Source organism: Chiloscyllium plagiosum, unplaced genomic scaffold (genome assembly GCF_037043375.1).
Source record: "Chiloscyllium plagiosum isolate Xiang-an unplaced genomic scaffold, Cpla_swu_hap1 HiC_scaffold_8, whole genome shotgun sequence".
Taxonomy (NCBI): domain Eukaryota; kingdom Metazoa; phylum Chordata; class Chondrichthyes; order Orectolobiformes; family Hemiscylliidae; genus Chiloscyllium; species Chiloscyllium plagiosum.
In genome coordinates, this window is record NW_028270146.1 from 48,192,210 (window position 1) to 48,205,543 (window position 13,334).

Genomic DNA, 13,334 nt, shown 5'->3' on the forward strand with positions numbered 1-13,334 from the left:
GTATCTAGATCTATGTGTTTGTTTATGGCGTTGTGGTTGGAGTGCCAGGCCTCTAGGAATTCTCTGGCATGAGTTTGCTTAGCCTGTCCCAGGATAGATGTGTTATCCCAGTTGAAATGGTGGGTTTTTTCATCCGTGTGTAGGGCTACGAGGGAGAGAGGGTCGTGTCTTTTGTGGCTAGCTGGTGTTCGTGTATCCTGGTGGCTAACTTTCTTCCTGTTTGTCCTATGTAGTGTTTGTGGCAGTCCTTGCATGGAATTTTGTCCATGGGTTGTACTGGGTCTTTTAAGTTTGTTAGTTTTTGTTTGAGAGTGTTGGTGGGTTTGTGTGCTCCTAGGATTCCGAGGGGTCTTAGTAGTCTGGCTGTCATTTCTGAGACTTCTTTGATGTATGGTAAGGTGGTTAGGGTTTCTGGCTATGTTAGGTCTGCTTGTTATGGTTTGTTCCTGAGGAATCTGCAGACTGTATTTTTTGAGTATCCATTCTTCTTGAATATGTTGTATAGGTGGTTCTCCTCTGTTTTCCGAAGTTCGTCTGTACTGCAGTGTGTGGTAGCTCGTTGGAATAGTGTCCTTCATAGCCCTACACACGGATGAAAAAAACCACCATTTTGACTGGGACAACACATCTATCCTGGGACAGGCTAAGCAAAGACAAGCCAGAGAATTCCTAGAGGCCTGGCATTCCAATCACAATGCCATAAACAAATACACAGATCTAGATACCATCTATCAACCCCTCTGAAAACGAACTGGAAATGATATCACCACAAACCCCAGGAACCCCATCCAGGACAAACATATAAATAGAAAGCAGGAGACAACAGCTTTGCTTCACTTGGAGGTCGCCACTGATGATGTTACCTAGCCAGGTAATGAAACACCTGGATATCAAACTTACAGTTCAGCGAGCAAATCTACACCCTAGAAAATAGAAAGTTTATAATTATCGAAAATATTTTATTATGCAAAATACAGTTCACTAATCTCTTTAATGATAGGTAACTATCGCTGCTAATGTATAGCCAGACAATCTTTTGGTTACAGATGGTATTGTGACAAACTTTTTTTGATCATGAAATCATGCTAGATTTACCGAGATATTGAATACTGAATCAATTGATGGGAATGGGTGATGATGCTAAAACTAAGAGAAATACCCAGTCTATCCAGGAATCCAAAAACATAATGGTTGTCTTGCATGACATATATTTAGACAATTGTGACCAGATGGAGTAATTTTTGGAAATTTCTGAACATCAATTGCCTGGCTAAAGTCATGAATTTGTCATGAACCCATACTTTCCCACTTGAAGACATAGTCCAAGGGTTCCGTCTTGAGTTGACTCAGTCAACTGAAGCTAACTTTTTAAAGCAACATCTAAGTTTGCCAAGTGTGCAATTGTTGCAATAGTATTTACAATAAATGCATCTATGAAAATCTTCACAAAGGTTACAAATGCTTTTACACAAGGAGAATTTCATTTACAGATCAGAAAGTGTATTTGTAATGAAAACAACTGTGCTGGAAATAATCAGGCTGATCATCAATGTGAAGGCAATAAGCATAATTCTTAACAGATGTTGCCTAACATCGTCAACATTCCCATCAGTTCATCTTTTTAATAAGAAAATTTCCAGCATCTGCAGTGTTTATTTTTCCAAATACAGTACTTCTGACATGCTATAGAACAGAAAAGTTTCACTTGAAAGATGTGCAATGTAGGATTTGGGACTGTTTCCTTAATTGATTAGTTCTGCTTTTTTGAGTTGAACTTTCACCAAACTGCAGTTTTTTTTTTAATGTGTTCCTTTTTTCCTAAAAGAGCTTATTGTGCTGAATGCATTCTTTATCACAACATCAAAATGGTGTGTTTTTCTTTCATAATTGGTTAATATGTGACTATTTTTTAATCAAGAAAAATGTTTGCAAGATCACAGTGATGAAGGGTTGGTTACACAAAAATTCTCAGTGTAATCCTACTTGTTTATGTTCAGTTTAATGAAATCTCTGGTATGTTTGAAACTGACGAGTTGGTTTCAAGAGTCCAGGGGAAGGGTTGAATGTAGTAACCGTCACTACGGAGAAGCTGCTAGGAAAGCTGAAAGATCTGAAGGTGGATAAGTCACCCTGAACACATGGACTACATCCCAGAGTTATGAAGGAGATAGCTGAGGAGATTGTGGAAATCAGAAATCACTGGACTCAGGGAGGTACTCCAGAGGACTGGAAAATAGCTAATGGAAGGAAGTAGAAAACGTGAAATTTATAGGCTGACCTCTATCATTGGTTAGGGTGATTAGAGTCCATTATTAAGGATGAGATTGTGAAGTACTTGGAAAGACATTATAAAATAGGACTGAGTCAGAACATTGTCATCAATGGGAAGGTCATTAGAATTCTTTGAGGAGGTTTTGAGCAAATTAAACAAAGAAGAGCCAGTGGACATGATCTCTTTGGATTTCCAGAAGATCTCTGACAAGGTGTCACACAGGAGGCTGCTAAATAAGAGCCCATGGTCTTAGGGGAAAGAGGATTGGCTGACTGGCAGAAGGCAGAGAGTGGGGTGAAAGGGGTCTTTTTCAGAATGGCAGCTGGTGACTAGTGGAGTTGCACAGGGGTCAGTTTTGGGACCGCAACTATTCACGTAAAACAGAAACAATCTAGATGAAGAAACAGAGAGCATTGTTGCAAAATTTGTAGATGTCAGAAAGATAGGTGGAGGACAGGTAGTGTGGAGGAAATGGGGAGGCTGCAGAAGGACTTGGACAGATCAATTACAATTTTAGCATTCATTTCAAACAGGCTAAATACAAGAGCAGGGATATACTTCTGAGATTGTATAAGGCTCTGGTCAGACCATGTTTAGAATATTGAGTGTAGATTTGGGTCTGTTTCTAAGGAAGGATGTGCTAGCCTTGGAAGTGTCCAGAGGAAGTTCACAGGAATATGAGGCGATGTCAAACACTCTGCATCTGTACTTGATGAAGTTTAGAGGGATGAGGGAGGATTTCATTGAAACTTACAGAATATGAGAGATCTGAATAGAGTGGATGTGGTGGAGATGTTTCCATTTGTAGGAGAGACTAAGACCCAAGGGCACAGCCACAGAAGGAATGATCCTTAGAGCAGAGAAATAATTTCTTCAGCCAGACAGTGATGAATCTGTGGAACTCATTGCCACAGAAGATTGTAGAAGCCAACTCATTGAGTGTGTTTAAGAGAGGGATAGACAAGTTCTTAATTAGGAAAGGGGATAAAAAGTTATGGAGAGAAGGACAAAGGACAACCTGTTGGACTGTAACCTGGTGTTATGTGATTTTTAACTTTGTCCATCCCAGTCCAACACTGGCTCCTCCACATCATGAGGAGAAGGGGTTGAGGTCTATAGGACTTCCATTATCCAATTTGCTTGTTATATGTCCAAAGAACTCAAGCATAATAGTCAAACACTATTTATCATACTTAAAATTATGATGACTCTGGACACAACCTTGTGATTTGACTTTCCAAGTGTCCCATTACTACTTTCCTTATAATGAATTACAATTTCTTAATAATGGATGTTAAACTAACTGATCTACAGTTTCTTACTTTCTGCCTGCCCCCATTTTGAAATGAGAACATTGCATTAACAGGTTTCCAATCCACTGGAAATTTCCTAAAATCCTGGAAATTTGGAAAGTTGGAACCAAGTATCCACTATCTCTGATGTAATTTCCTTTTATAGCTTAAGACGTAAGCTATCAGGCTCTGGGGACATGTCTGCCTTTACTCCCAATAATTTGCTCAGCACTTTTTACATAGTATGGCTATTGTTTTAAGTTCTTTTTCTTTAGTCACTGCATTACCTGTTAATATTGGGTTGATTTTAGTATCCCCACCATGAAAACGGAAGCAAACTTTTGATTTTGTATCGGTCCCATATCTGTGTTCCCATTAACTCTCCAATCTCATCTTTTTAAGAGACCAACATTCACTTTAGCTACGGTCTTCGATTTTGTATACTTACAGACAGTCTTCCCTCTAATTTTCATTTTAGTTGTGTGGGCCTCTGATGCCTGTAGATGAAATCAGAAGTCACTGCCACATTTGGTGTGCTGATGCTGATTGCTACACACAACCTCAGAGTGGCTGTGCACAAGCATAATTGCACAGCTTCTGCTTTTTGTTTTTTATATTGTGCACTAGTTTCCTTTTATAATTCACCTTCATTCTTTTTATAACTTATTTAAATTACCCCTTATTGATCTTTAAAAGGTTCCCTGTCCTCCAGCCTGCCATTGACATTTGCAATACAATATGTCTTAGTGTTACCATAAAGGCAAAAACTAACTTCCTTGCTTAATTGTGAAATCTCACTTCCACCCATCACATGCATGCACACACGCGCACACATGTCCTTCCTCTCCTGAATATCTCCTTAAATGACTGCTACTGTTCATGTCTAAACCTGTTCTCGTGCCTATGTACAGCAAACTTTGTTTTAACCAGCACTCTTGATAAACCAACAAAAATTATATACCTCAAACATAATCTGCCACAAAAGTATTTATGCTGTAAATAAAGTACAACATTATGCTTCTATTAATTACTCTGGATTTTAACATTGTTTTTAGGAGGTGTGTTGATGCCTCAAAGCTTCACTTGGTCAGAGTTTATTGCAGCTATGCTTACCTTTTTGATTATCCAGAATATTTGATCAACTGGCACACTCATGGTCCCATAAGTGCTGGTTAATAAAATGTTGCTATAATTGCCTTTGTTTAACACCAGAACATTAGTGTGGAAACTGGTATCTCATGTTCAAACTTAATTTGAAATTCAAGTTTGCAATGATCATTCTTCCCAAGACAATCCTTTACTCTGAGATCATTAATTAATCCCATCTCGTTATACAATACTAAATCTGGTTGGCTTTCCAATATATTGCTCCAAACAACAATCTCTAGTACAGTCTGGAAAGGGTAACCTTGCAGAAGAATTCACAATATGATTAATCCATTTTTTGTGCATATTAAAATGATTAATAATCATGTGTACGTGATTATTGTTGTACCTTGTAAGTGAGAGTTAAGTATTCAATTTAACTTTTCAATCTTTCAATCGTAGAGGGTAAACAAAGACAAAGATATTAATAAAAAATATTTGAAGTATTTTATGTTTAATTGTTGTCTCCAACATGTACATGATAACATAACCCAATATACTACAATAAAACTCCCTTAACATCTGAACTGGATTTTCATTTGAAAGATGTTGGGCTAAATTCAGTAAATAGTGAAGCAGATTATTTTCATTATCAGGGCCAGCTCATTTTCACTTCCAATCCATTACTTACATTTGATAAAATGTATAATTAAAGTTAACTCCATCTCTATTTCAGAAAGCAAGTTTAATTGAGGTGGAGAAATGTTTCATGTAATATTTGTAAAACTTTATTGCATATACAGTGAGGATCATACATTATCATTACATGTATTTTTATGGAGAAGGCAGATGGAAATGTTGAAATATTTATTTCACAACGAGTGAGCAAGCAAAGTGAGTGTTGTGAATGTAGACATATAAACTTTACTAGTAAAGCCTTAATTAAGAATTTAAGCTGCTATACTCACCCACGTTAGTGGATCATTTTGCTTGATTTGACAGTTGCTGGTTGCATTTGCCTTAGAATCATAAAATTATCCAGTGGAGTAATGAATCATTTGACCAGTGGTGTCTCATCCAGCTCTTGGTGTGAGCTACAAATTCTTCTAAAACAGAGAAGCTAAACCTGGAAAATACTAGACAGGTGATTCAAGATATACTGTTGTAACATTGTGTTTTTTCTCCGAATTCTATATCTGCCCTACCATCATTTTGGGTATGTGTATATGCAGAATTGATGCATAGTACGTAACATTTTCCATTAAATTAAAATTAAATAATACCACTGTCAGAATCTTCACTCTTTCAGTACAAGGCTGGGTTTAATAAAAAAAAACAATTTTCTGTGCGCTTCTCTTAATGGACTTGTAAATATATTAAGATAACTTATCTACATTATGAAAAATTTGCTGTATAGTCCTTTGAAGCATGATACGTTTTATTGACTATTCAGAGCAGTTCTACAAAAAAAACCCTCATTTTTCTCCTTCCCCTTCCTCGTTTAGTCTTTCTTCTGAAACAAGGATTGTTCTTTTTAATTAAGTGTTTTATCAAATTTCTCATAAGCTTTGTGCTGTCATTTTTAAGACCACAAGCTGCCTTGTGCAATCAATAGCAGATTGTTAATGTTTAAATTATAAACAGAGTTGGAACATGTGAAAGTTAATGATAACATTTTTTCTTCTCTTGCACATAAGTAAAATCTCCCTTTTTGTTTTTAGAACTTTCAAAATCCTTTGATTATAAACAAAATTTCACAACTATTCCTATTTTTTTCCAAGTAATTTTGAGGAAACAATGTAAGAATGATAGTTAGAAGCAGAAGAGAAATGATTAGCAAATGACTAAATTCTGTTGGTGCCATCTGAGTTTCGACCCCAAATGTTATTATTAAAGAACAATTCTGTTTGCATCACTTGAGGGGTTACAAAATCAAATAGCACTTCTGGTTTCTCCTATATCATAAAGTTGTACAGCACAGAAATAGACACTTCAGTCCAACTTATTCAGGCTGACCAGATATCCTAAATGAATTTGCCAGCATCCCTCTAAAAGCTTACTCTTTATAACTCTTGCTTTTCACTTAATATTTTGCTTGTGAATTACTTTATAATCAGCAGATGGTACACCATTATAAATATGCACTCTTCTTACTGCAATGACTGAAAGAACATAATTGCTTGTTGTTCTTGTGCATTTTTTTAAGAATATCAGAATGTTTTCCTCTATTAGTTGGTTGCTTTACTGCACAATCTTGCCAAATGGACAAATATGAATGGAATGTGTCAATAGTTCTACTGATCAACTATAAATATGCTAACTGATTGTATTATTTTCATCTTAAAGCTAAGCTAATCTTGAAATTCCTCAGCCTCTCACCACTTTATGGCTCAATGCACCTCAGCGTGAAAACATTATAAAGTTTTTATTGTGTCCGAAATATTACTTGAGAAGATCTGATGCTAAATTTTCTGCGAGCCATGCTGCTGGATCCCTAGTCTTCCTCTAACATTTCTGGGATTCCCAACAGAGGTGATGGGCATGTATGTGAAAGTGACAAAAATGTATCATCTAATGTATTTTTCAGAACTTGTAGCTTACCAATAGCCTGACCTCACAGGAGGGCATTCTAAAAGTGAAATGATGAGAAAACCAGCAATTGAAAGTTTATTAATCACACTGGCTGTAATACATTCTTTTTTTTTTAAATCCAAGTTTGTCAGCCACCTGGAACCGATGCCACTGATCTCTGAAGCTGACAGCATTAGCATGCCATTTCTGAGTTTCCCATCAATAGCGAAGATGATAGCACACATTTGTCAATGACATGTTTCCTATTTAAAGGTACCCCAGAATAGATCAGAATAAGTGCAAAATGGAAGGAGAAGAATTCCTTGCAGATCAGTTGAACAAGAAGGCAAATTCAATTTTGAGAAGATGAAAATAATCTATAACAAAGGCTGGAAGTTGCGGAGGCTGTGAGCAGCAGAAACGTCTTGCCTCGTACCTGGACAGAGTATGAAAGGTTTCATGACAGCATTGTGTCAAGCATTGTGAATGACATTCCAATATCAAATGCCAACTAACATTCTTCGAATTTGCCATCATTATCCTACAAAACACCCCTTTGACCAACACAACTTTTACTTAGCTAAACAAATCTCCATCTCAACAATCAACTCTGCAGCTTTGCACCCATTCCTTACAATTGCATTTCACTTAAGTTGCCATTCCAGCCTCTCCACTTCACACTTGCAGAACTCTGCATGCAAGAAAAGCCTGCTTACAACTCAAAAGAGAGGCTGAACACCAAGGGTAACCCTGCATCCATGGTCATCCTGACAGCTAATAGAATGCTGTGTTGTGGTAATACAGGTACCATACCACCAGTGGAGGCAATGAAGAGAGCAAAGTCTTGCAAAAGGCTGGTGACAGATTTTGATGTGCCAAATACAACATCTTGTATTTAAACAGTCTCTTTAATGTAATGAAATGATCCCAGGTGCTTCACTGAGGCATTATAAAACAAAAATGTGACAACAAGCAATATGAAATGGTATTAGAGCAGATGATCAAAGTGATTACATATAGGTTTTAAAGAGCGTCTCAGAGGTGGAAAATAAAATAGATCTAAATATATAGTGAGAAACTCCAGCGTTTAAGCACCGATGATAGTTATTAAAATCTTCAATGCTCAAGATGTTCAGGAATTAGATGAGTTCAGATGCCATGTAACATTGGGAAGCTTGAAATTAGAATGGCCTCAAGCTTGTAGAAACCAGCTGTGGGAGGCTGGACAGGAATGCATTGGAATAGTCAGATCTGAATGTAACGTAGGCACGTATTGCAGTTTCAGCAACAGAAGGGTTGAGGCAGGAATGGAGTCAAACAATTTAAAGAGGTAGAAATCTGCAGTCTTAGTGATGATACAGATATCAAACTGAAAGTTAATCTCAGGATCAAATATGACACCAAGGTTGCAAATAATCTGGTCCAACCAGGTTATTTGCCAGGGAGGAGGATGATGAAATGATGTGAGTAACTGCCCTTGACATCAAAGCAGCATTTGACTGAGTATGATATCAGGAGCCTTGGAAAAATCTGGTGTCAGTGAGAATCACAAGAGTAACTAAAGATGGAGGACAATGTCATATTAGGCTAAGGAGAGACTTGGGAGCATGAGAATTCCTTGCCTTAAGTGAATTGACACAGATCATTGTTATATCAAAATTTCACTGTAGTTTCATGTCAGAATGGTTTGCATCTTGGAGGGGAACTTGCAGATGTGATATTCCATTGGATCTGCTGACTTTGTCCTTGTCATTGTTAGAGATTTCATAGAAACATTTAAGGGTAGAGGACAATGGTGGATTAGCCATCTAAATAGCCTGTTGTGTGCTGGAATGTGCAGGCAATATGGATTGGCCATGGGAAATGTATAATTAGAGGGTTAGGTCTGAGTGGGATACTCTTCAGAGGGCCATTGCTTCCACACTGTAGGGATTCTATGATTCTTACTCTCCACTACCAGCTCAACTCCCTTTTAGTCATTATTTCCCCATCAGCTCAATTTTCTTTATTTACTCCTGCAAAGCATTAGATATCTGTCATTCAGTTATAATAGTTTCATTTTTTTTGGACCCCCAACTACCATGTTACAATGGAATTTCACTATCATCATTCCTGCACCATTGTGGGGCCAAACTTCTGGCATTCCCCTCTTAAATAGCACTATGGACGTATCTACACTACATGGATTGCAGTGGTTCAAGAAAGCAGCTCATCATGATCTTCCAAAAGGTAATTAGAGTTTAGTAATTAGGCCTAGTAGGTGAGACCTACATCCTGTGAGTGAATAAACATTAAAAAAAAACTGTTAATATGATCTGGAAAATGCTTTCTCAAAGGATGATGAATACAGACCGTATTTTGGTCCAAAATAAGTGAAGTCACCATGGTCTCAGTAGAACATAGGAATGCTGTCTGACGAGAGAGAGAGAGACAACTGGTGGGGGCTTAACCTTTGGGTCAGCACTCCCTAGGTTATAGAATCACTACAGTGTGGAAACAGGCCCTTCAGCCCAACAAATCCACACCGACCCTCCAAACAGTAATCCACCCACACGCATTTAGCTCCCCTATTATCCTACATTTACCCCTGACTTTTCACCTAACCTTCACATCCCTGAACACTATGCGCAATTTAGCATAGGCAATTCACCTAACTTGCACATCTTTGAATTGTAGGAGGAAACCCACACAGACACAGGGAAAATGTGCAAACGCCACACAGACAGGCGCCCAAAGCTGGAATCGAACCTGGGTTCCTGGCGTTGTGTGACAGCAGTGCTAACCACTGAGCCACCGTAAAGGGAGATGTTGAGAAGGAGAGCCCTCCGTGGTGACCTCAGCTTGAATTGAACCTATGCTCTTGGCATCATTGTGTCAGAAGCCAACTAACTGTGTAGTCAGTGATAATGGCATAGGCCTTTCCACTGAGCTCTAAATCCTGGTGTGTGATCAGAGAATCTTTCTAATCCACCTCTACTGCTGTGCAGTGCAACTGGGGAAAGTGCATGTGGAACTGAACTGATGTCAGACTGTCCAAGCAGCCAAGCACACTAAAAGATCTTCACAGACAACACCCTTCCATGCAAACACGAAACTGAAAGCAGTTTTAACACTGAACAAATTAAAGATTGAGACATATGGTTGAAAGAAAATGATAGAATATTCTGAGCAAGCATGTTTAGAATAATATTCAAAACTTAGCTTAGTGGTTTACTTGGTTAATAGAAGTTCACAATTTTGACATTATTTTTCATCAGTTGTCCTGCTGCTGTCAAATTTTGGTGTGCAAATGCTAGTTATATCTGTCAGAGTATCTTTTGATGGGGTTCCTGAGCATTGTTTTCATTAACTCAGGCAGTGGGTGGGAGCGGGGTTGATGGGCATGAAATAGGGCAGTATATCTACAGCCAAGTTCCCACAGTTGTCTACTGTTGTCTGTACACTGATATTGTAGCCTTGGAAGGATTAGTTAGCTCATTTGGCTGGGTGGCTAGTTTGCTATGTAGAGAGCACACCAATAGGGGTGGCACAGTGACTCAGTGGTTAGCACTACTGCCTCAGAGCACCAGGGACCTGGCTTTGAATCCTCCCTCTGGTGACTATCTGCGCGGAGTTTGCATATTTTCCCCTCTGGATGCTCTGGTTTCCTCCCATAGTCCAAAGATGTGCAGGTTAAGTGGATTGGCCATGGGGATTGCAGAGTTTTAGGGATAGGGTAGGGGATGTGGGTCTGGGAAGGGATGCTCTTCAGAGGGTCAATGTGGACTAGATGGACCAAATGGCCTGCTTCTGCACTGCAGGAATTCTATGATAAGATGGATTCCATTTCCTCTGTGAAGAACTCTCCTTCTCAACTTCTTCTATTTGTGGTATGATGACCCTCAGGTTAAACCAATACCAACAGTTGTTCCTCTCTCTAATGAAACAGCCCTATGGTATGGTAGGGCTGTGACCACTTTACCTTTTAACGACAATGAACGCTGTCAATTTACCATCAGCCTCCATGCTTCCACATCGGCCACCAAAGGCAAGTGTCCATTTAAATAACACCAAAGCAATTAGAATAAATGGAGAATAATTTTGAAGATAACGGGTGTCAGCGCTAATTTGATTACTAACACAAGCACCAATCATCTTCTGTCTAGTATTATGTCTAATTTTCTGACTTCATGTGCTCGTTTTTTTTTTCTTTCCGATGTGAAATACTACAGTAAACTTTTTATAATCCAACACCTATGGGACCAGGATTGTGCTGATTGATCAAATATTCCAGACAATCAAGAAGTCCACAAAAACAATGTAAAAACATACACTCAGTAACAGAAATGTAATGCAGGGGGTATAGACAAAACTGCTATACTTTATTTACAGCATAAATCACTTAAATAATAATGCAACTTTGCCTTAAGTAAAACTTACTGCAGACAGCCTTCTCACTCCCACCCTCAACTGACACAGGTGAGGTCCTGGGTGAGCCACAGGTGAGGTCCCAGAAGACTGGAGGGTAGCGAATGTTTTGCCATTATTCAAGAAGGGCTACAAAGAAAAGCTTGGGAACTATAGACCAGTAAGCTTAACATCTGTGGTCGGTTACTTGAGAGGATTCTGAGGGACAAAATATACATTTGTTTGGAAAGACAGGGTTTGATTAGAAGTAGTTGGCATGGCTTTGTGAGTGGAAGATCATGCTTCACAAATTTGTTAGAGTTCTTTGTTGAAGTGACCAGGAAAGTTGATAAGGGCAGGGCTGTAGATGTAGTCTTTATGGATTTCGGTAAGGTGTTTGATAAGGTTCCAGATGGCAGGCTGTTCTGGAAGGTTAGATCACATGGAATCCAGGGCAAGCTGGCAAACTGGATGCAAAATTGGCTTGATGGTAGAAAGCAGATGATAAAAAATGGAAGGATGCTTGTCGGACTGGAGGTCTGTGACCAGTGGAATGCCTCAAGGGTCGATGCTGGACCCATTACTGTTTGTTATCTATACCAATGATTTATTTGAGAATGTATAAGGCATGGTTAGTAATTTTGCTGATGACACTGAAATAGACGGTATCGTGGACAGTGAGCAATGTTATTGGTTTAGGGCAGATGTCAGAGGTAGGTTATTTACTCAAAGAGTGGTAGGTGCGTGAAATGTACTGCCAGCAGTGGTAGTAGTGTCAGGTACATTAGGGACATTAGGGACTCTTGGATAGGCATATAGAAGATAGTACAATGAAGGGTATGTAGGTTGGTCTGACCTTAGTGTAGGATAAAAGGCCGGCACAACATCGAGGGTGAAAGAGCCTGTACTGTGCTGTACTGTTCTATGTTATCAGAAATTGCAGCAGGACCTTTATCAGCTGGGGAAGTGGGCCAAAAAAATGGCAAATGGAATTTAGTATAAATAATTGTGAGGTTTTGTATTTTGGAAATTCAAACCAAGGTAGGAGTTTCATGGTGAATGATAGACCCTAAAGGAGTGTAGTGGAACAAAGGAATCTTGGAGTTCAGGTTCACAGTTCTCTGAGGCAGGTATATTAGTAATATTTAAAAGGCATTTGAACAAATGCATGGATAGAAATGGATTAGAAGAATATGGTCCAAGTGCAGGGAAGTGGGATTAGCATGGATGGACATTTTTGGTCAGCATGGACCAGTTTGGTCTCTGTGCTATAGGACTCTATGATTATTTGAGCATTGCAACAGATTGTGTTATTCCAGGAGACATTGACTTGAAATTTAATCAATTATTGACATTTCATGTGGCCATTTGATTGAACTACAAATATAATTACATTGAGGTAAATAAATTTTAAAAAATAACAATTTGACAGAACACAGCAAAACTTTGTGGTATTTGAGGGATATAATTTTTGCCAGTTTTCAAGAGTGCCAGTTCATAAGATGCCGTTAAAACAACGTTTGCTGTATTTCATTTTATTTTCTCCTCTTAAGGTACAAAGACCATGCAAATCTTGCCTGTCACATGTGGACGGCTTTCAGGAGTCAGCTTTTTGATCAATGCCAGAACTTTTTTTACAAAGACTGTTGCACTGTTATTGTTAGTTTTCTCTGTTGACCTTGTCAACACTCTGACCCCTATCAATGATTTCTTTTTTTTTGACAACA